The sequence below is a fragment of the Pan paniscus genome, chromosome 1, assembly GCF_029289425.2.
Source record: "Pan paniscus chromosome 1, NHGRI_mPanPan1-v2.0_pri, whole genome shotgun sequence".
Classification (NCBI taxonomy): Eukaryota; Metazoa; Chordata; class Mammalia; order Primates; family Hominidae; genus Pan; species Pan paniscus.
The window spans coordinates 150,871,852-150,894,918 of record NC_073249.2 but is presented as its reverse complement, the minus strand read 5'-3'; the positions used below and the strand labels follow the sequence as shown (position 1 = coordinate 150,894,918).

The following is a 23,067-nucleotide window of genomic DNA, read 5'->3' as shown; positions in this document are numbered from 1 at the left end:
CAACTATTCTAAATTGACGTAAAATGGAGAGTTTTTCTCTCTAGCATGCAATTTATTAAAATACTATAAATTTGTCATTAAAAATGAGGAAGCCTTACCCTCTGTGGTTTTTCTTTTCTTTAATGATATCTGACCATTGCTGAAAAGCCCATTGTATTGTATGTATTTGTTCATTTCACTATCATTCTAATAGATTGTGAGCTACTCAAGGACAAGTGTTGTGTCTTAATCACCTTTGTATTCCCAGAGCTAGTGCAGGGCTTGGCACCCAGTGGATACTAAACACATGGAAACAAATGACTGCAGGTTAAGACAAGGTCCTGGGTCATGCTTCTAATTCCCATCAAGACTGAACCAAAGGCATCCAAAGGTGTAGTTGTAGCATATCTTATATTTTAAGAGTCTTTGAAGAAGTATGGTCAGCAAAATTGTATGCAACATGTAGCATATTTACACAGTACATTTCCCAAAGTACTTACATTATCACATCTATTCTAATAATTAAGTGATATGGTATTGATCCTGGTTGGATATTGCACATAGTAGACACTCAACAAATACCTGCTGAATGAGTGAAGGACTAAAACATTTAGCAAATAAGGGGTTTAAAACACAAATCAACTGTCACTGACTTAAGCAAGTTAACATAAGAATTTGAACTAAACTCTTAAGTTTCCTGAATTGGTAAATATATCATGTTGTCTCTTATTTCATCTCTGGCTTTACATAATAAAGTGAACACTTCCAGATACTTGTGTTTTAAAGCTTAGAACAGCTTAATTTGGGGGAAGGCCAATATGACGTAGTGTAAAATGAGAAGTATACAATATTTTTAAAAAATGAACTTTCACATCCTTCACTTGGTGATGTGGTTTGGATGTCTGTCCCCTCCACATCTCATGTTGAAGAGTCATCCTCAGTGTTGGAGGTGAGGCCTGGTGTGAGGTGTTTTTGTCATGGGGGTGGATCCCTCATGAGGCACCCTTCCTGCAGTAATGAACTCTCACTGTTAGGTCATGTGAGAGCTAGTGGTTTGAAAGAGACTGGCAGCTCTTTTGCTACCTCTCTTCCCATGTGGTATGCTGGCTCCCTCCTCACCTTCTGCCATGACTGTAAGCTTCCTAAGGTCCTCACCAGAAGCTGAGCAGATATTGGCACCATGTTTCGCATACAGCCCTCAGAACCAGGAGCCAAAATAAACCTCTTTTCCTTACAAATTACTCAGCCTCACATATTATTTTATAGCAATGCAAAATGGACTAACACACGTGGTTTCCAGGATATGACATTCTGTTGGTTTTTCTCCTACCTGAGTAGCTGAGCCTTCTCAGCCTCTTAAATACCATCTATATGCTGATGACTCCTACATTCATATCTCCAGCACAGTCCTCCCTCCGAGACTACAGACTTGAACAATAAATTGCATACTTGACACCTCTACTTCAATGACTCACAGACCTCTTAAATTCACTGCATTCAAAACAGAGCTCCTGACTACCCTCCCACAACTTGTGCCACCTACAGCCTTCCCTATTTCAAAGGATCTTCATTGTTTCAGTTACTCAGCCCAAACACTTGGAGACATCCTTGACTCCTCTCTGTATCTCAAACTTGGAGAGTCTATATAATTTACTTTGAAAACAAGGTACTTTCAGAATGAAAGGAACTGCTATAACCAATTATGACCAGACAGCAACTTAAACTGGGATTGTTCAGGGCAAAACAGATTCATGTCACCCTACTCCTAACCACATCCAAGCCATCAAGAAATGTTAGCTGAACCTTTAGAAATGATCCAAAATCCACCAACTTTTCACCACTGCCAACTATTATAATCTTGCCTCATGTCACTGTTATTGTCTCTCCTGGATTCTCCAATAACTTCCTATCTGGCCTTCCTATTTCCACCATTCTCTCATCCTGTCCAAACTCCATCCCAGGTTGGTCCTGTGTGCCTACACCTCTGTGGTAGGGCTTTTTCAATGTTTCTTCTTCCTCTCTTCTTTGCAACTATTTTAGAGTCTTTTGTGTAGGTATAACAATACCATGAACTGAGTAATTTATAAAGAAAAGAATTTTATTTCCTATAGTTCTGAAGGTGAGGGGCCTATATTTGGTGAGGGCCTCCTTCCTATGTCATCCCATAGCAGAAGGCAAATGGGCAAAAGAACATGTACATAAGAGAGAAGGAAGGGGACAAACTCATCCTTTATAAGGAACCCACTCCTGAAATAACTGAAATAACTGATCTACTCCTGCCATAATGGCAATATTCCATTCATAAGGACAGAGGCTTCATGACATAATCACTTCTTAAAAGTTTCACTTCTTGCTGGGCGCGGTGGCTCATGCCTGTAATCCCAGCACTTTGGGAGGCTGAGGCGGGTGGATCACGAGGTCAGGAGATCGAGACCATCCTGGCTAACACAGTGAAACCCCATCTCCACTAAAAATACAAAAAATTAGCTGGGTGTTGTGGCGGGCGCCTGTAGTCCCAGCTACTCAGGAGGCTGAGGCAGGAGAATGGCATGAACCCGGGAGGCGGAGCTTGCAGTGAGCTGAGATCGTGCCACTGCACTCCAGCCTGGGAGACAGCGAGACTCTCTCTCAAAAATAAAATAAAATAAAATTAAAAAATAAAAAATAAAACAAAAAAAAAGTTCCACTTCTCAATACTGTTGTATTGGGGATTATGTTTCCAACACATGAGCTTTGACACACACATTCAAACCATAGCATTTCACTTCTGGTCCTTCCCCTGATTTATGTTCTTCTTAGATGCAAAATGCATTAAGTCCATCCCAATAGTCCCTAAAGTCTTAACTTGTTCTAGCATCAATTCAAAAGTCCAAAGTACAGAGTCTCATAGGAATCAGGTATGGGTGAGACTCAAAGAACAATCCATCCTGAGGCAAATTATTCTCCATCTGTGAGCCTGTGAAATTAAACAATTATATACTTCCAAAATACAATGGTGGGAAAGGCATAGGCTAGACATTCCCTTTCCAAAAGGGAGTAACAGAAAAGAAGAAATGAGAAACATGTCCCAAGTAATTCCAAAAGCCAACAGGGCTAACAACACTACATTTTAAGACTTCAGAATAATCTTTGACTCCCTGGGCCAACTTCTGGACACACTGGGGTGGGGGTTAGGCATCCACGGCCTCAGGCAGCCCTGCTCCCACAACTTTGCTGGGCTCAGCCCACTCAGAACTCTCACAGGTTGGAGTCTTATGCCTGCAGCTCTTCTAGGCTGGCTTTACACACTGGTAGCTCTACAGTTCTGGGGTCTCAGGAGTGGCTCCATTCGGCCTAGTGGGGACTCTTGGCAGTGGCCCTCCTCCCATAGCTTCACTAGGCATTGCTTTAGTGGGGACTGTCTGTGGTGATTCCACCCCTGTAACGAGCTTTTGTTATAAGCCTTCAGGCTGTCCACTACATCCTTTGAAATCCAGAGGAAGCCATGCACCAACAATTCTTGCATTCTGCATATCTGTAGAATTAGCACATGGATGTCACCAAGGCTCACTGCTTGTGCCCTCCAGAGTGGAGGATTGAGATGCACTTGGGCCTGCTTGAGCCATGTTGGAGAGGCAGAGAGAATGTGGAGAGCAGAGACTGAGGGATCCCTGGGCAGTGAGCCCTAAGATACAGAGGGTACCTGATATGGTTTGGCTGTGTCCTCATCCAAATCTCATCTTGAATTCCCAGGTGTGTGGGAGGGACCCAGTGGGGGATGATTGAATCATGGGGTCAGGTCTTTCCTGTGCTGTTCTCAAGATCATGAATAAATCTCACAAGATCTGATGATTATATAAGGGGGAGTTTCCCTGCACAAGCTCTCTTTGCCTACTGCCATCCATTTAAGACGTGACTTGCTCCTCCTTGCCTTCCATCATGATGGTGAGGCTTCCCCAGCCACATGGGAACTGTAAGTCCAATTAAACCTCTTTCCTTTGTAAATTGCCCAGTCTTGGGTATGTCTTTTTCAGCAGCATGAAAACAGACTAATATAGTACCCTAGGCCTCTCTTTTGACCTATTTTGTTCTCTTAGGGCCTAGGCCTTTGCACTCTGAGCCATGGGCACTGGTAATTTTCAAACTGCCTTCCAGGTTATTCTTCCATTGTTCTGATGAATAGCCCCAGGCTTCATTCTCCCCATAATAATCTCTTTATCAAATCGTTGCTTGGCTGCATCTTTGATTTCCTCTTCTGAAAATGTCCTTAATTTCTTACCACACAGCCAGGCTGAGAAGCCTTCAAATCCCTAATCCTGTTTCTCTTTTAATTATAAATTTTGTCTTTAAATCATTTCTCTCTTCTATTTTACTGTATGCAGTTAAAAGAAGCCACACAACTCCTTTAATATTTTGCTTAGAAATTTCTTCCACTGGGTAACCTAGTTTATTGCTCTTAAAGTCCCTCTTCCATAAAGGCCTAGGACATGGGCACAATTCTGCTAAGTTCTTTGCAACTGTGTAATAAGGATGGCCTTTGCTCCAGTTTGTATTACCTTTTTCCTCAGTTCCATCTGAGACCTCATCAGAATGATCTTTGCTGTCTATAGTCTATATTTTTATCAACATTCTGTCAAGACCACTTAAGTAATATCTCAGAAGATGCAGGGTCTTGCTTCAACTCTTGTCTTCTGAGCCCTCACCAGAAGTTCCCTTAACACTTCATTCACACTTCATTCACAGCAATCTAGACATTCTCTAGCCTGCTCCTCCAAATTCTTCTAGCCTTGGCCTATTACCCAATTTCAGAGCCACTTCCACATTTGCAGGTATCTGCTATAACAACAGCCTCACTCTCAGTACCAATTTTCTATCTTAAAATATTCTCACATCTGCCAGGCATGGTGGGCCACACTTGTAATCCTAGTACTTCGGGAGACTGAGGTAAGAAGACCATTTGAGGCTGAGATTTCAAGACCAGCCAGGGCAACATTGTGAGACCCTATCTCTACAAAAAAATTTAAAAATGTTCTCACCTCTGGCAAGGAACTTCTTGATGCATTATTCCGTGGCAGACAGTGGAAGGGAAAGAGAGCACACATTGGGGCAGAGAGGAGAAACTCACCCTTTATTAGGTACACCAGTACTGCAACAATTAACCCACTCCTACAATAATGGCATTAATTCACTCATGAGGGAGAGGCCTTGTGACCTAATCATCTCTTAAAGTCCCCACCTTTCAACACTATTGCATTGAGAGTTAAGTTTCTAAAACGTGAACTCTTTGGGGGACACACTTAAACCATAGCAGCGGCCAAGCTGTCTTGTGTTTGTGGTGCATCTTGGGTGGAAGAAAATCCCTGCCCCTCCCCCAGTGGTAGGAGACCTCAGTGGTGTAGTTCTTCTATGTCTTCCCCACAGGTGAAGGGTTTTGTTTTTTTGGGTTTTTTTAACCATTTTTTTAGGGGTGGGGACAATGAATCTTTACATGTGCCTTGTTTAGGGGGTGGTGACAATAGGATTCACTGCTCTCCCCAGTGGTTTAAGACTTTTGCTCCATATGGGAGAAGGGACCTGGGAAGGAATTATACCCTCAGAGGGGGCTAATCCCACTCTGCACATCTGCACTACCAGGCTGGGTCCTCTCCAGGTTCCCATCTGTCCCTACTCTTCCTGTGGTGGTTTGGGGCCAAGAGCCTGCTGGAGTGCAAACTCCTCCGTGTCTAGGGCTCCCAGGGCTCTTTCCTGTCACAGTAGCCCACGCTTGGCCTTTAGCAGTGTATTAACATTTTATTTGATTTCGTCTTGCCTGGGTGCACAGTGGCTGGTGCCTCCTTTGCCTGCACTCTGCTATAGGTGTACCAGTCTGTGCATCCCACTCTTCTTGATGGGGCTTCTTTCTTCTTGGGATTTGGGTAACTTTGTAGTCTTGCCACTTCAGCTATCTCTGTTAGGGTGAAAAAAATGCTTTTTCCATCTTTTTCACACTCAGGCAGAAGCAGAACTTGGCTCTTATTTTAATGATGTACCTTTGACCCAAATTTTCTGAAACCTCTTTTTGAGAATTCTCTTCTACATTGAATATCCCTGGTTTGTAGCACATTTTTACTCTTTAAAAGTGAATTTGCTCTTTTAGGATAGCTTGAAGTAATTTTGAAATAAGTTTAATCAATAAATGTGTAAACCTGCTGAATACTGTCGCTTTTAATAACCATAGACTTACACAAGATGAGGCTATATAGTAGTAATGAGAAAGGACTATAAGAAAGTGTGACTTAGCCCATCCAGGTTTATTTCATCTTGGAATTGCTTTGATCTGATATTGAGACAGCTGCACTGGTCATTTTGAGGAACCATAGAGGCAGGAAAAAAAGGAAAGAAAAGGTGCTGGGTAAGCACTTTAGAGGGGGAAGCTCCACCCACCATCATCTACATCAACACTGCCAAACAGTCACTAAATAATTATAACAATCTGACTTTAAGTAATTGGGCACATGCCTAGCTCCCTCTCTAGAGGATGGTGTGATAGGAAAAATCAACTAAAATTTGAGGGTCATCTCTGTTACTTAAAGCTATGCAAATTCCAGCACGTCATTCAACCATCCTGAGTTTAATTTTCCCATCTAAGAAAAAAGATAAGCATAGCGCTATCCTGGGAGGGTGGCTGTGAGGCTCTATCAAAATAATGTATAGGAAGTGCTTTGTAAAGACCTAATCCAATGTTAGTTGTTAGTGATGAAGTTTTATTACTTTGTTTGTGAGAGATCTATCACTATCATAATTATTAACAATGATAAGTATTTATTATCTATTATATTACATTAAACTATGAGATTATTAAAATTATTTTAATGACTGCTTAATAAGTAGAAAAAATTTACATTTTTGAAAAAGATAGTATAAGCTTACTCTTCATTAGATAGATCTGGGTCGCTAAAAAAATTCCTCTTTAAAAAATATTTTCCTTTACTCCTATATTATTTGTTAATATATTCCCTCTGGCATATCAGCCTTAAGACCGACTTTTTATGTGGTTTTATGTTTTTCCTGCATTGGGATATCTTTTATGATCAATGTGTACATTACTTTACTACAAGTGATTTTAGAGAATGTGGTAGTTTTATTATATATATTTTATTACATATATTTTTATTATATATAATATATTCTTATAAAATTTATTTAGTTTTACTTAGCTCTTATTATATCTTGTTGGAATATATGTTTTATACTGATATAAGTTGTTGCATATATATTTATTCAGATTGATTTTAATTATCTTAAGCACTTTCCATATATAAATTAATTTAGTCCTCACGACAGCCCTCTGAGGTTGGTAGTAGTATTATTTCTACTTTACAGTTGAGGAAACTGAGGTATAGAGAGGTTAAATAATTTGCCCAGGTCCTATGGCTACAGAGTGGAGAAGCTGGGTTTCACAGCTTGCTCTAAACAATGTGCCTGTAACTAGTGTGTAAACTGCCCAGGGGCTTCCCTATAGACATGGACAAAATACCTTGCCTTACAGAGGAAGATGTGATGGATTACCCAGAATTTCTCTTGGGCTTCCAGTTATAGGCAGGTACCCTTTTTTCCTCTCCTGTTTTCAAAATAGAAGTTAACAACTGCCCTTATTCTATATGGATGCCTTCTACTTTTGTATCCATCACAGGCCTGTTAGTGGATGTTCAATAGAGGCTCAATACGTGAATAAAAAGAGACTTCCAGGTGAGGCCTTCCTAACCAAGCCAGGAGTAAAGTCAGATTTTGGCAATAAATTACTATCATTTTTCTCTTTGTCCCAATCACCAGGGCCCAGGTCCTTCCTGCTCCAGAATGGGTCTCTGTTCGAGCCAGAGATGAAGATGTGATGGGGTCAGAATGAGGTTCTCTCTTTTGATGTTAAATGAATGGGAAAATAGTGAGTTGGCTCCACTGACAAACTTAGAGGCAAATTTCAAGTCTTGACATTTTTATTATTGAGGGGTATTTCAGACTGACAGATAATAAGAGAAGGTAGGTTATGCTGACAAACAGTAACGAGATACCCATTTTTTTTTGTCGAGTTTCTAAGTCAGCTTGGAAAACTATTGGCTTATCTCCTTTCAAGGCAGCTTGGACATCTGTCACAGATAGAAGAAACATGCTGTGTAATGATGCTGAATGATGCTTCTCCCTTTGGAATGTACTGTCTCATCTTGGAAAATGTCACCAGCTCTTATGCATATGGCTTCTAATCCCCCTTTTGGCTACATTTTGCAAGTTGTAACTTCAGCTGATGGTGCCGAAACTTTGGTTATCTCATCTTTAACAAATTTGTTAGCAAACAGAATGATCCTGAATGACTGCCATGATCTTGGACAATGGCATTGACTTAAAAAAAATTTTCTGCAGCCCCTAATTATTAAATTATAATTTTAAAAAGTCCCAAGAAGGCATTTTTTTCTGTTTTTATTAATGAACTTTAAACTTGAAATAGGCAAGCAGCTACATTCTATGGAATTTGGCCAGTTATGTTTTATTAATGGAGGCTTGGATGACAAGCAAATGTTCCTTGACTTCTTTCCAATTATGGCTTTTTTGTAGTAGAAAGCTATCATTCAGGATCTTCCCCAAGGCTGCATCATGGTTCACCTGGGATCCTGTACTTTCAAATTGCTGTACGTGAGATTTCACAGACATGTTTACAGTGATGATTCACTTGATATTTAATAACATGGTCTGGTATCCAGTCACATGTTTACAGTGTCTTGAACAAATATTTGGATCAAGGAATGTCCAAAAAGCAATTCTCTAAAATCTGTATTGTGAAGACCTAACAGAACAAAATATCTATAAAGTGGAACTTTTTTTCATGATGAAGCCATGAGTAGGATATAAGTAAACATCTCCCTTTTTCTTGGTAAAAGAGGATGCTGGTAATGTGCAAGCTAAGAGATTCATTGAGTTTTAAACTAACTGTCCCTAGCATTAGAAAAAGAACAGCAGGAGAAGCAAACAACTTATATAAAATGCCTTGTTCATTTGAGGGTGAGTATTAGATTTGAAAGAATCATCATCCTTCTCCAAAAGGAGAGAGTTATAAAGGCCTAAGAGCATTCCAGCAGACATGGAGGAACTCCTCATTGTGACTGGAAGCCCCTTGGAAATCCTGTTAGATTCGTTGATTTCTGTTGCAAGCATCTGTGTGTACCCAAGCAATGCCCAAGTGTGCCTGGAGTGGGGGCCTTCTAAAGGAAATCTCTACTCATCAGATGATTCCCTTTGGGGTGCTTCCAGGCCATCTCAGTCCCCTAAGGAGATGCTCTTGTGTCCAGCTCTTCCTCAGCATCTCAGAGGCTTTAAAGTATTTGGATGAACCAAGTAGATCCACATGGCAAATATCTGCTGAAGTACACATCTATACTAATAGGATAACATGAATTATGAATTGCCATTTTAAACCATGCCTGTGATAGAAGAAAATGACTGCAGTTTCAGCATCAAAGTGACAACATGCATTAACCCCCTAGAGTCACTTCCTGACCCCTCCAGATGCACCAAGGTCAGTGAAGGTTCCCATGGTCAGGAGGATAAAGAATCAACACCACCACCTGTCATGGTCACTTCAGTAGCTGGTCAACTTTAGCACATTAATTAATGTGTTCTTTCATGCAGCGGTAGGGTTGAATGAAGATCCGGCCTCTCTTTTCTAAGACAAGAACTAGAGAATATATCTTCCCACTCAGTTATTCACAAGTAAAGAGGGCATTGGTGGAGAGCAATAGTGAATCCAGATAAACTGGTACAAATAAAACAAAGAAGCTGGGACTGTTTACAGATCAGCAGTAGGAAGGCTCATCAATCAAAAGTTGTTTTGCTGTGTGGCGCTGAAGAGAATTATAGTTATACAGCTAAGACTGTAAAAGAAGTTCTAATACTGCCCTAACCTGGTGTAAGACAACAGAATCTTTGTAGTGGACACCTTGATTGTCACCCCAATTTCACTCTCCCCATTGTACTCCAGCCATAAGGTTTGAGAGCTGACCCCCAGTCAGAGTAAGCCTATCCTCTTTTCCAAAACTAGAAGTTCAGGGCAATGAGACTCAAGGAAAGATTTGCTAGAGGCTTCTGGGAAAGAATATTATTACTCTTGAGAGTTTCTGGAAGTGACTTTCTCTCCTCACGGATGTGAACAAAACAGCTGTGGTACTGATTGCTACCAGCAGCACTCCTATGTTCATGAGGAGAACCAGCCTTAGGAGCAAGTGACCTATGTGGAAAGACGGTAGATACATGGAAAAAGAACCTGAGTTCTTAATGACATTGCTGCGCACCTGAGTAAACCAATGCTGAGGCACACTGTATTTCTGGACTTTTTAGTACATGGACCAATGCCTATCCTTGTTTTCAGTTTGAGTTTGATTAATGAATCTTGCTGCTAAAAGCATCCTTACATACACATTATTGTGGCAGACCTTTATGCAGGCACCAAGAGAAATTGTGGATCTCCCTGGTTAGGTCAACAATCAAGGGATGGCCACTCTGCCAAATTTCAATTGTAGTGTGTGAGATTTCAGAGAGGGCAGTAGTACACATGGATGAATCACCTAGTGTTTAAACATGATCTACTGTTCACTCATAAGAAATGTTTCATTGTAACTAATTTCTGTTGTGGTAGGATAGGTAGTCCAGAAACCAAACCCTACTAGATGGAATTGATGATGAAGAGAGTAGCAGAAGAAGTCTAATGAGATATTACTAGTTTTAAAATATCCTAACAGGCTTACTTTCAAACAGGACTTAGAGATAAAGATCAAGATTGTGACTAGCTTGGGGAGGTTTGTATGCAGTACAAGAAAATCTATACAAATTGGGGAAAAGGGCACCACTGAAATCTCTCCATTATGAAATACCACTGAGACATTAGACTTAGCTCACCTCTGTTCTGAGGCAAATAGTACCAAAATGTCATCTAATATTTAGCGATGACATGAATTTCTGTGGTATTTCAGGCTATTTATTGCAAAATTTTATATATTTATATTTTTTCCAAACACTGGGGAGTTTCAGTAAAGGCTTCATTCTCCGCCTTCCTCCCTCTCTCTTCCCACCCTCATTTCCTTTTTCTCTCACTCTGATTCTATGTCCTTCTCTTGTTAATCTTTCGAATCCTTGGTTCTTATTCCAGCAACAGCGTGGAGGTGGGCAATGTGCATTGACATACTTCATCTTCATTTCTTTTTATGTTCATGGGAATTTTCCTAGCACATGGATCTGATGCTTTCTATAAGTCTATTATAAAATGTTGATGGGATTTTGTGGGTCTTCCTGATACTAGACAGATCTTCTGAATTTAGTTATTCTTTTTTGGTTTGTTTACAAGATAAAAACCATCTGAGTGTCTGGGGCCCAAGGCCTAAAAACCTCAACATCAGGGAACTGTAGTAGTCACCGCTCACCATGTCCTTTTCTTCTTCTTGTCCTTGTTCTTATTTTTTCTTTTTTTCCAGCAAAAATTGGTTACTTTGCTTCTGTCGCCTATTGAAAGAACTGACTCTTGATAGCAGGAATGAACCAAAGCATCTTTTGATTGTTTTAAGACAAAAAACCTTGAATGATTACAGCTAAGACTACAACAAAGTGAAAAGATTTTGCAAAGCCCAGATAAGATAACATTGAAATCAATATCACTAAACATTTTCAGTAATTCCCTCTATCACAAAGCTTTCTGTGAACCTCTCCACTGAAATAAATCCTTTTATCTTTAGTACCTCTCTCACCTTACCTGTACCTCTCTTCTAAGACTGACTTCATTCTGGTTGACTGTATAGGCTTTGGGCTGTGTTTTATTCATCTCCATATTCTGGTACCTAGTATAGAGCTAAGAGGTACATAGCACATGTTAAGTTAGCACACGACTACAAAGTTTTAGGCCTTTAGCACATGTTAAGTTAGCACACGACTACAAAGTTTTAGGCATTTAGGCCTCACTTACACAATAAATATTTATTGAGTATCTACTCGGTACCAAGCACTGTTCTGGGCACTGGGATATACTGTGATAAGTAGGACTGTCAAAGTCTCTGCCCTCATGGAGCTTTCACTCTAGTGGGAGAGACTGATAATACACAAATAATATGGAATATAATGTCAGGCAGCGAAATGGCAATGGAGAAATAAGGATAAGAGGATAAAGAGGATGGGCGGGATGAAGGTAGAGCACTATTTTGTGAGAACTCAGAGATGACAAAGGGGTAAATGAAGCCATGAAAATATCTGAGGAAGGAGCACTCTAGGCAGAGGGAATAACATGAGTGGAAGAGCAAGAAGGCCAGTGTGACCAACAGGAATGCTCAGAGAGGAGGTTGAGACCAGCAGAACGGGATCATATGGGATCTTGTAGGTCATGCAATAGTATATTTTTAGTATGGTGGGAAACCAATGGAGGGTTTGGACAAGCAATGCACATGATAAGGAAGTTCATTTTAAAAAGGTTGTCCTGATTGCAATATTCAGAATGCATTATAGTGGGATACAAGTGGATGCAACAAAACAGATTTGGGGAAAGTAACTTCAGTCTAAGTAGATTAGAGTATAAGTGATTAGGGTGGTTAGCAGTGGTTAGATTCCCAATACAGTTTGGAGTTCAAATTATCAGGGCTTATTTTGACCTATTAAAATTCTCCTAGAAGGTATGCACTTTACAGAAGTTACACTGAAGTGAAGGCTGATACTTGACTGGTCAGGCTGTAATCTAACACTGTGGTTCTCAAATTTCTTGGTTCCAAGACTATACTCAAATATTATTGAAGATCCCAGAGAGTTTTTGTTTATGTGGATTAGATCTACTGATAAATATATATTTTTAACATATTGGTTGATTCATTTAAAACCAACAATAATAAACTTAATAAACCAATTATATGTTAACAGAAATAACGTAATTTTGTGAAAACTATTTTTTAAAACAAAAACATTAGTGAACATAATGGTATTGCTTTACAGTTTTGCTAACTTCTTTAATATCAGAAGACAGCTGGATTCTCATTTCTGCTTCTGCATTCAGTCTATTGTGATATAGCATATCATGTAACTTCTGAAAAACTTCACTGTACACAGGTAAGATAATTTTAAACAAGTTTAGACTAAAGCTGCCTCCTTATATATTTTAAGTTCAGCCTAAAGGTTTCTCTGTACGTCGTGGACTATCACCTAAATGGAATTGTAAACAGACTGTGGCCTACTGTTGTGCCAATCACTGAGTTTTGGCCAATCAAATGTGGCCAACTGTCCAAATGAGGCAAATGCTGAGTTGTAACCAACTCAGCTGTTTCTGCACCTCATGTCCGTTTTCTGTAGGTCACTTTCCTTTTTCCATCCATTCATCTTCCTCCATGTGGCTATGCTGGAGTCTCCGAGCCTACTCTAGGTTGGGACACTGCCTGATTCACGAATTGTTCTTTCTCAATTAAACTCTTTTAAATTTAACTTGGCTAAATTTTTTTTAAAACAAGAATGAGGGTAAAAAAGATCAATAACATATTAGTATTACTATTTTTAGATGCTGACCTCACAGACTCCCTGAAAGGATCTCCATGACCTCTATGGTTCCTTAGACTGCACTTTGAGAACTATTGACGTACAGGGAAAAATGCTCTTGGTGGTAAGATTACAACTCTATATAAAAGAGATAAAAGCATCAGTCCCATGAATTAGCATGATAAAACCATTATAAAATGTCCTTATCACTTGTAATCACCAATGCTCTATAGAAAACCCGACCACAATTTAAAGATTGTTTTACATTAGGGGTCCATAACTTTTTAATTCCGAAAACACTAAGGGGTAAGCATGAAACAGCAAAGATTCTGACATAGGAGAACAAAGCAAGGAAAAAAAAAAAAAAGAAACAGGCCGGGCAAGGTGGCTCTTGCCTGTAATCCCAGCACTTTGGGAGGTCAGGAGTTCGAGACCAGCCTGGCCAACATGATGAAACCCTGTCTCTACTAAAAATACAAAAATTAGCCAGGCATGATGGTGCATGTAATCCCAGCTACTCAGGAGGCTGAGGCAGGAGAATTGCTTGAACCTTGGAAGAGGAGGTTGCGGTGAGCCGAGATAGTACCACTGCACTCCAGCCTGGGTGACAGTCCAAGACTCTGTCTCAAAAAAAAAATTAATAAAAGAAACAGAAACAGACTTATAGACCAATGATAAAGAGGTGACAAAAGAGAAAGAGAAAGAATTTCTGTTGCGGGAGTGGGAGACTAATGATAAAAATTGCCTTTGTATGGCTCAGTGGTTCTCATGTTCATTAGCCATTCTGATCTAACAAGTCAGCTTTGCTCAGGCAGCCTGGTTCTGAACTGTGTGCCCTAAGGCCTTCCCCACAGAGGGGGGCCCAAGGAGGAGACACCATACATCTGAAGCCATATGTTGGTCTAACATTACTCCATAGGTTGCAAAAATAATCTCCACCTAAGCTTTTCCATCTCCAATGCCAACACTTCATTTCTCCAAGTGAAATTCTGGCTTTAATACTATATGTGTCATAAAATCCACCGCAGGTGAGTGTGACTGAATATAAAATAACCCAGTGCCCCATTTGCCTGGATCAGAAATCCAGGGAGTATACTCAGACAACCCCAGGAGTGAGGGAAAAGGGAGAAACTTTATCCTCTCCAAACTAAGCATCAAGCAAAACTCAGCTTGTCTTTCCAGAAAACACAATGGTTTGGTACATGACATTCAACAGCAAAACTCTACTAACACTCAACTTTTGCCAAAAGGAGCCACAGGAATCCACAACATCCTTACGTGGCCTTAAATATCAAAGTAATGTGTAAGATATCAGAATACGTCTTAATGAGCCAGGCACAAGTTTCCAAAGAAGTTCTGCTGAGTTTTACTCAGTCTTATAGAACACAAGCCCAGCTGCTGCTAAAAGTAAGGCAGCTTGAAATTTCTGTGCTGGGTGAAAGGTGGCCATAATGTCAGTGGTCTGCTTATTCCCCTTGTGGGAATGGGACTTGGTACTCTGCTATGCATCTGACACCATTGAGAAAGGTTATTTGAGCCCAGTGGGGCTGGTAGCAAAAGTCTAAATGTCTACCGGTTTACAGCTAGAACATATGTACCCCCATTGGATTGTCATAGTGTTGTGCACAATGTACCTGTTTTTTTAATCTCCAAAACTTCCTCTTTTTCTTTCTCTTTTTAAAAATGCAAATGAGAATGGCACTGGCATCTCAGGGTTTTAAAGAGCAGAGAGTGCCTATTGTGCAGTGATGTGTGACTGAATCCAGCAAGGAGGTTAGAGACACATTGTCAAGAGCTAGCTGCAAATCCATGGGCTTAAGAAGGCCATGACTTATTTACAACTTCTTATTTGCCACTGGTGTCATTTGAGTTTTTAAGGGTTTTAATAAAGAGTAATATACATATATTGTTCTCTTTTGGAAAACAATCATGTCTGAAATGTTCCTGAGATTCTTGTAACAGTTATCACTTTGTTTTTGCAGTTCCAGTTAAGCACAGAATACAATCTGGACTGTGTCAGTTTGTAAAGATCTTATGTCTACTTGGTCACCAGGTAAAATTCCTTTCTGTGTTGTGAAAAGAGGCAGACTGAAGTCATTAGTCACTGCCAATATTGTATCAGTTCTTGCTGATTTACTCTCATAGCACTGGAGACATTAATAAAATGGGCTGCCAAGGCCCCTTACAGGCAAACTTGTAAAGTAGGAAGCAATTCTCTTTGGTTGATTCCTTCTCAAAGGCAGTGGGTGTTGTAGCATCAGTGAAAAGAATTAAGATCATTGGCTTTGCAATCAGAGATATCTATGATTAGATTCCGTTTCTTCAGAATTGGTTCAACAAATATTTAGTAAGTGCCTACTAAGTTCTGGCCTCTTTTCCAGGCATTGAGATGCAATAGTGGGAAGAAAACAAACATGGGTGCCTGTCTGCTAGTTGGGGAGGCGCCACTAGCATCCCGGTGACAGGCTTGAGGCTCAGCCTTATGCTGATCAGTTTTTTACCTTTCAGCTGCAAACCTTCCTTTCTGTACAGTACTACATGGGACTAGGCTAGGACTCTTTCTCTTTTGCCCACTGGCTTCCTGTAAGGGTCTATGTATCAGTCTGTCTGCATGCTGCTGATAAAGATATACCCAAGACGGGGCAATTTACAAAAGAAAGAGGTTTATTGGACTTACTGTTCCACATGGCTGAGGAGGCCTAAAGGTCATGGCAGAAGGCAAGGAGGAGCAAGTCACATCTTACGTGGATGGCAGCAGGCAGAGAGCTTGTGCAGGGAAACTCCTGTTTCTAAAACCATCAGATCTTGTGAGACCCATTCACTATCACAAGAACAGCATGGAAAAGACCCAGCCCCGTGATTCAATCATCTCCCACAACAGGTGGGAATTATGGGAACTACAAGATGAAATTTGGGTGGGGACACAGAGCCAAACCACATCAGTCTGCAAATAGGGATGCTAGAGAGAGACTAGCATCTAGTGGGAGAAGGGGCTTTCTTCTTGTTTTTTTGTTGTTCCTCTCAGCATCATCCCAACAGTGACCTTGGCCTGACAGCAGCAGTTGGTTCCAGTCTCCAGCCTTTTTTGAAAACCTGAGAGCCAGCCTGTTGGTATGTTCTCAGAAGTAATGGCAACAGCTGGGTCATGCTCCTCTTCAGAGGTCTGAGCCCCAGCTCTTTCTCTGAGCTTCTGGGCTGTGATTATTCCAACCTCTTCCCTGAACAGCAGCTGCTCCTGCTGTTGTACATCAGAGTTACCCCGGCAAGCCCTGTTGTCTATTCAGCCCTCCACCATCTGGAAAACCAAGTCCCTATAGTAGATTTTATGTTAAAATGCTTCATGCGGTTTTTGTTTTCTTGACAGGATCCTGATATACTCATACCATACAAGCTTATCTTAAGATATTTGAGATTTGTAACAAGTATGCTGGGGAATAGTCAACTGGTTATGAAGCACATCATCTTGATACATTCACCATTTTCAATAACGAAAAAAGAGCAAGAGAGTACATGTATGTAGTTACGTATTTCGTATAATTTCAAAGAGAGGAAGGTAAAAATGTCCGTGCTTACTTTCAACAGATCAACATGACCTTTTTGTGAAAATGAAACATATCAGAGGTAGCTTTTCTTACACATTTGTTTAGACCTATAAAAGAAATAATTTCGTGACCTACCAAACCATAACTGGATAATATAAACCCATATTCTTCCAGTTTTGTTTATTGGGAACAAAGCTTCTGCTCACGGTCATTCTTCAACCTCTTTTCTGCAAATTCATTTTATTTCTATCATCTCCTTATATGATACAGATTAATTTAACCTGAATATGTGTGGATTCTATTGTAAATAATGCATTTAACAACAATCAATAATGCACTTATATCCACTTTTAAGCCCTGCCCTTACTACTTCTTGATGTTAATTTCTAAGTATAGAATACACTTTTCCCGAAATGCAATCTAGCATGTAATGTGCTGGATTATGGAGAGCCAACTTTATTTAAATAGGATCAGTGACTCCCTCTCAGATATTGATATGCAATTCCAATTCTGTCAGATTCATAATTATACACTTAATAATCTTCTACTATGAAATGAAAGTAGCAATCTGTATATCTGGCTAGCTATCTGCCTATTTAAATATAAAGCCTGTCTGTCTATCTATTTACCATGCCCTTTTAAAGTTGCTTTAATATGTTCTAATAGATGGAAGTCTAGTAAGAAGATATAGGTCTTTGTTCACAGACAATCGGAAAAAGCCTAAAATGTTTAAGTTCAGTTTCACTTAATTTTAAAGATGCACAAACAAGGTGCCTCTAAGTGAAAGACTAGAATGAGTTTAATTAAGAATTAAATATCCGCTGATGAGTCTTTGTACAGATTTTACAAGTTGCTATAGTTCCCAAGAACTAAAAAGTGAATCACTATAATGACTCAGTAACATACCCTTTTATAAGTCAGATTTTCCAATTTCTTGTTAGTTTTTGATTGAAGAGGACTTCTTTAAATTGTCAGATGAAAGATCATGAAAAAATAATCATTGATGATAGATCACTGTGTGATTTTTGGCATCTAACTCAGGAGATAAAAAACTGGTAACTTAGAACTCTTCATTTCCATCAGATGATTACTCAGCACTTATATGCATTAAAAGATGGTAATAACGATTGAACTGATGTTGAATCCTGTTTCGTTTCAGCATTAAATAATATTCATCCAAGATTACCTTAACTGAGAAAGAAATATATTGCATTCAGAAGTGGATTTCCAATAGCATTTTACTTTTTCTGTACAACAATTACATTTCAAAATTTGAAACATACTTATATTTATTTAATCAACCATGTACAACTAATAATTGTAACAATAACAGTACAGAAAAATAATTTAATACTTACAGCTTCATGTTTACAAAACAAAAAACTTTTTTCTTGTAATTTTCAGTTTCAAAATATATTTATAGCAGAGAAATATGGTAGGGCTATCAATAAAATATTTACAAGCATAACATCATATTACATTAGGGCAAAATTATGTGAAGGAGGTGAAATGAAAAAACTTCACAAAGAGGCAAAATATTGGGTAAAATGTCCAGTCATCAAAGAGCATGGTCATTGATACTGTTTGCCTCTGTGTCTCCACCCAAATCTCATCTCGAATTGTAATCTCCACATGTCAAGGGAGCTAGTGGTGATTGGATCATGGGGGCAGATTTCCCCCCTTATGGATCTTGAGATAGTGAGTGAGTTCGCACAAGATCTGGTTGTTTGATAAATGTCTGACACTTCCACCTTCTCTCTCTCTCTCTCCTGCCCCCTTTAAAGAAGGTGCTTGCTTCTCCTTTGCCTCCCACCATGACTGTAAGTTTCCTGAGGCCTCCCCAGCAATGCAGAACTGTGAGTCAATTAAACATCTTTTATTTATAAAGTACCCAGTCACAGGTAGTATCTTTATAGCAGTGTGAAAACGGACCAATATAGTCATGTATCTTTTAAATAGATGATGATGTGTATAAAAACACTATGGCATTTAGATTTCATTGCATTTATTTAAAATTGTAATGAAACACTTGATATTGCCGGACACGGTGGCTCACGCCTGTAATCCCAGCATTTTGGGAGGCCGAGGCGGGCAGATCACGAGGTCAGGAGTTCGAGACCAACCTGATCAACATGATGAAACCCCGTCTCTACTAAAAATACAAAAATTAGCCAGGTGTGTTGGCATGTGCCTGTGATTCCAGCTACTCAGGAGGCTGAGGCAGGAGAATCACTTGAACCTGGGAGGCAGAGGTTACAGTGAGCCGAGATCGTGCCACTGCACTTCAGCCTCGGTGACAGAGCAAGACTCTGTCTCAAAAAAAAAAAAAAGAAAGAAAGAATTGATATTTATAAGTATTTGTAATATGCTGAAATTATGTCTTTGCAACTACTTAAACTAATAGTGAAGTGTTTTAGGTAACAGCCTAAGGATATGTACAGGAGTATCTAGTCTTCCATACTTATTTTAGGGGACAGAAGTAAGAAAATTTGAAGACCTCTGGCATACAGAGACCAGCAAATAGCCAGTTTAGAATACGTAATTCAGGGTTTCTTAATGGTGAATGCCGTCTCTGCATCAGTGAAGAGATTCCGCGTTCAGCATCAGAGGATATTTTACAAGATTCTCTAGTGTTCTTGGACACAGGACACCATTTCTTAAAGATTGATCACTGCATAATAATAACAATTATAAAACTGCATTCAGCAGCCGGGTACAGTGGCTTATGTCCATAATCCCAGCACTTTGGGTGGCCATGGTGGGAGAATCACTTGAGACCAGAAGTTTGAGACTAGCCTGGGCCACAAAGCAAGATCCTATCTCTCTCAAAAGAAGAAAGAAAACCATTGCATTTAGTATCGTTCTTAAACATACATTGAGGAAAAGGTTTTAGAACTAAAATATTGGGATTCCGTTTTTAATATCAGACACTATTTTTTTCCTATGCACTGTAGTATCACATGGATTATCCTCTTAGTATACTATTTTAGTGTAAATCATTTGTATGTCTCTTACAGTTTGCTTAGCACATAGAAGACAACTAATAAATGTTGATTTTAATTAAAATTAAATAAGATAGAGGCCATTCGGTCCTTTATGGGTTTTGTTTTTTTTTTTTTTTTGAGACACGGTCTCGCTCTAATACCAAGCCTGAAGTACAGTAGTACAATCATGGCTCACTGCAGCCTCGACCTCCTAGGTTCAAGAGATCCTCCCACCTTGGCCTCCCAAAGTGCTGGGATTTCAGGTGTGAGTCACCATGCCCAGCTTAGTCCTTTATGTTTCAAAAAAGTACAGCTTCAACTTCAATAAACAAATTTAACTTTAGATAAGTAGAGAGAACTGGTGCTTCATTCCATAACTACCACAGCTTAGATAACATCTCCAACCCAGCCATGTTTCACTGGCCAATGGGGAAACACTGGTTACCTGTCACTTTTAATTATATGCTAGGACTGAAAGGTCACAGACACTTATTTTTGAATAGGACTTTTCAAGTCTGCAGAGGTTATTAGTTGCTGAACCCTATAACTTACAAACTCCTGACTCTGTAGGTTCCTGCCTGAATCTGTTGCCTCTAGACATAACTACAGATTGTAAAAACCATGATTATTCTGGGCAGATATAAAGCTCTTTGCATTGCACACAACAGCAGTGGAAAAAACAAAATTAATCTTGCAGATGTTATTGAAATGTAAATGTCAAATATTCTCAATTGGGTATGAGCATTCACAAACTTGTCTTCAGGCACCAGGGGTGCTCAGAGCACTTGAAAAGGAAAATCTCAACTTTGAAGACAAAAGCAAAGATGCAAGCGGTTTCCTCATGTTCTCTGTTTGCAAATGTGCTTAGCATGGGCTCTGTCAAATCCTTGTTCACAAAACCCAATTTGAGTCATTCTATTTAAATAAGCTGTTAGTGTCCTCTCTCTTACTTTCTACAAAAAAGCGACTATATCGACTATATCGTTGAAACTGCTGTTATGCAAGATTTTCTCCATTTCCTGCCTCCAGCCTCGCAAGCTTTTGCCCTAAAATTGATTCCAAAAGGCAGCCAGGAAACATACCCATGGAAAGGGTGTTCTGTGCCAATCCAGCCTTCCTGAAAAGCAAGCAGTCTCTTTGCTTCTGCAATTTCACATGATCATACCATAAATAGTCTGCGATCCATGCTAGTATGCTTTTCATTTACATTTTACAAGGTTGGCAAGGCTACTTTCAAAATAATTTCACTAACCAGGTGACATGTCAAGGTGTCTCTTAGTTGTATATCTAAAGTTAATTCTATATTTTCTTAAAACAGCCAAGAAGGGATTCTGAAGATAGAAGAGGAGGCATCAACACCGTGAACATCATGGCTGAGTTATTTTGTGAGAAGGATAAGCCTAAAGTAAAAACCTTGGATTTGCCTCTGTCCTTGAACATGCTATCTGGAAAGAGTTTTCTTAAAAGTATTGTTGCGAACACATCCATTTTCCCAGTATAGTTGAATGCAGGGTTTAATAAATGGAATGAATCTAGTTTTAGTTCCTGTACTGCTTGTGCTTTCAATAACCTCTATATTTGAATAACACATTTCAGTAGATATGTTTGTTAGCGTTGAACTTGTAAGTTGACGAAGAAAGGGTAGTACTACCAACCCTGAGAGGATAAAGAGAATTCTATGTGTTTTACAAACATATATTTATCATTTTGAATTTATATATAGTCAAGGATGCAACTCCTCCCTCAATTTATATAAGCTCTTGTTGGTTTCTACAGGCATCCCTCCCTGTAAATATTTTATTAGCGGAGTCAGAGCATTCACATACATTCTCAGTAAGAATGGATTTTAAAGTCAGAAGTTCAGAACCATTAGCAAGTCTTCTTGCAATGCTGCAAAGTAATGGAAATCCTTAGACTCAGCCAGTTTGGTCTTGTTTAGTGAGGGGATGCACTGAGTAACCCCATCTTCAGGTACCAGTAAGATAACAGTAAGATGTATTCCTGAGGGTCCCCATCGAAGTTGCACCCCGCCCCATCAGGAGAATCAATCATGACCACAGCCCCTTGACACTCACGATCTTGGCTACATCGAGGCTCCAGCAGCAAACAGTTTAAAAGCTGCTCATCTGCCATGATGAGTTTTGAGGTGCTTGGAACTTCTCAGAAAAGAGATATATTATGGGCATTGATCATTGCATCAGTGAAGAGCACGTGGCTGCAGAGGTCAGAACAGTTAATAGTCTGCTTTGTTAAGAGGGGAAGGGATAATAAATTAGAGAGCATTTAATATTGGCACCACTGAAGACAGTATGGGAATTGATAGGTCTGAGTGAGGGAAAATCTTGTGCCACTACTAACAAACCTCCTAAACCCTTAAGCTCCCTTCAGAGATTATTGCTTTCCTCTTAGGTCTTGCCTGAACCCTGGCTGCACCCCCAGTACAAGTCCATCCCTCAGACCTGTTGAGTGGAGCTATTATTCTTCCATAATGTGCACAGTACAGGTGGAAAGTTGGGGTGAGTGTTTATTAGTGTTCTCAGGTGCTCACTGTCACTTCACACAGGCCTGCATTTACCCTGTGTAAAACTCATACCTTTGGGAGGTTGATCCCACTAAGCTATACCATGGTATACTTGGTACACTGTTGCTTATGGAGCCCTAATGTCATTCTATTTCATGGAAGTCTCTAGCTTTCACTATCACTCTCCGTTCCAACTACTGCCATAATTGTAGGATATTTCAGGATCCTGGAGGATAGGGTGAGATTAGAAACCTCACGGTTTCCCTGGACTTTCTTAATTTATTGAATTTCAATCACCTAGGATGAGACCTATGGGTTCTCCTTTACCTCTTCCTCTCTATATTAAGCCCTACCTAATTCTTGATTCTAGAATCCATCCCTACCACCATGCCCTACTTCAGAATCTTGTGTCTCTCCACTTCCTGATATCCTCATCTAATCTCTTTTCTGCGTAACCACCAATGTGATATATTTTATTTAAACATAGCCATGTCAGCTGGGCATGGTGGCTCATGCCTGTAATCCCAGCACTTTGGGAAGC

The 23,067-nt window shown here is 39.7% G+C and overlaps 1 protein-coding gene across 1 annotated transcript in view; it reads left to right on the top strand.

Annotated features, from left to right (window-relative positions):
- Positions 1 to 22,387: 22,387 nt before the first annotated feature.
- The window catches only part of LOC129398687 (uncharacterized), a 46,193-nt gene continuing 45,513 nt past the window's right edge, over positions 22,388 to 23,067 (top strand). The window contains exon 1 of the mRNA XM_063607247.1: positions 22,388 to 22,521. The gene's annotated coding sequence lies outside the window, so the exon portion shown is untranslated. The remainder of the gene's footprint in view (positions 22,522 to 23,067) is intronic.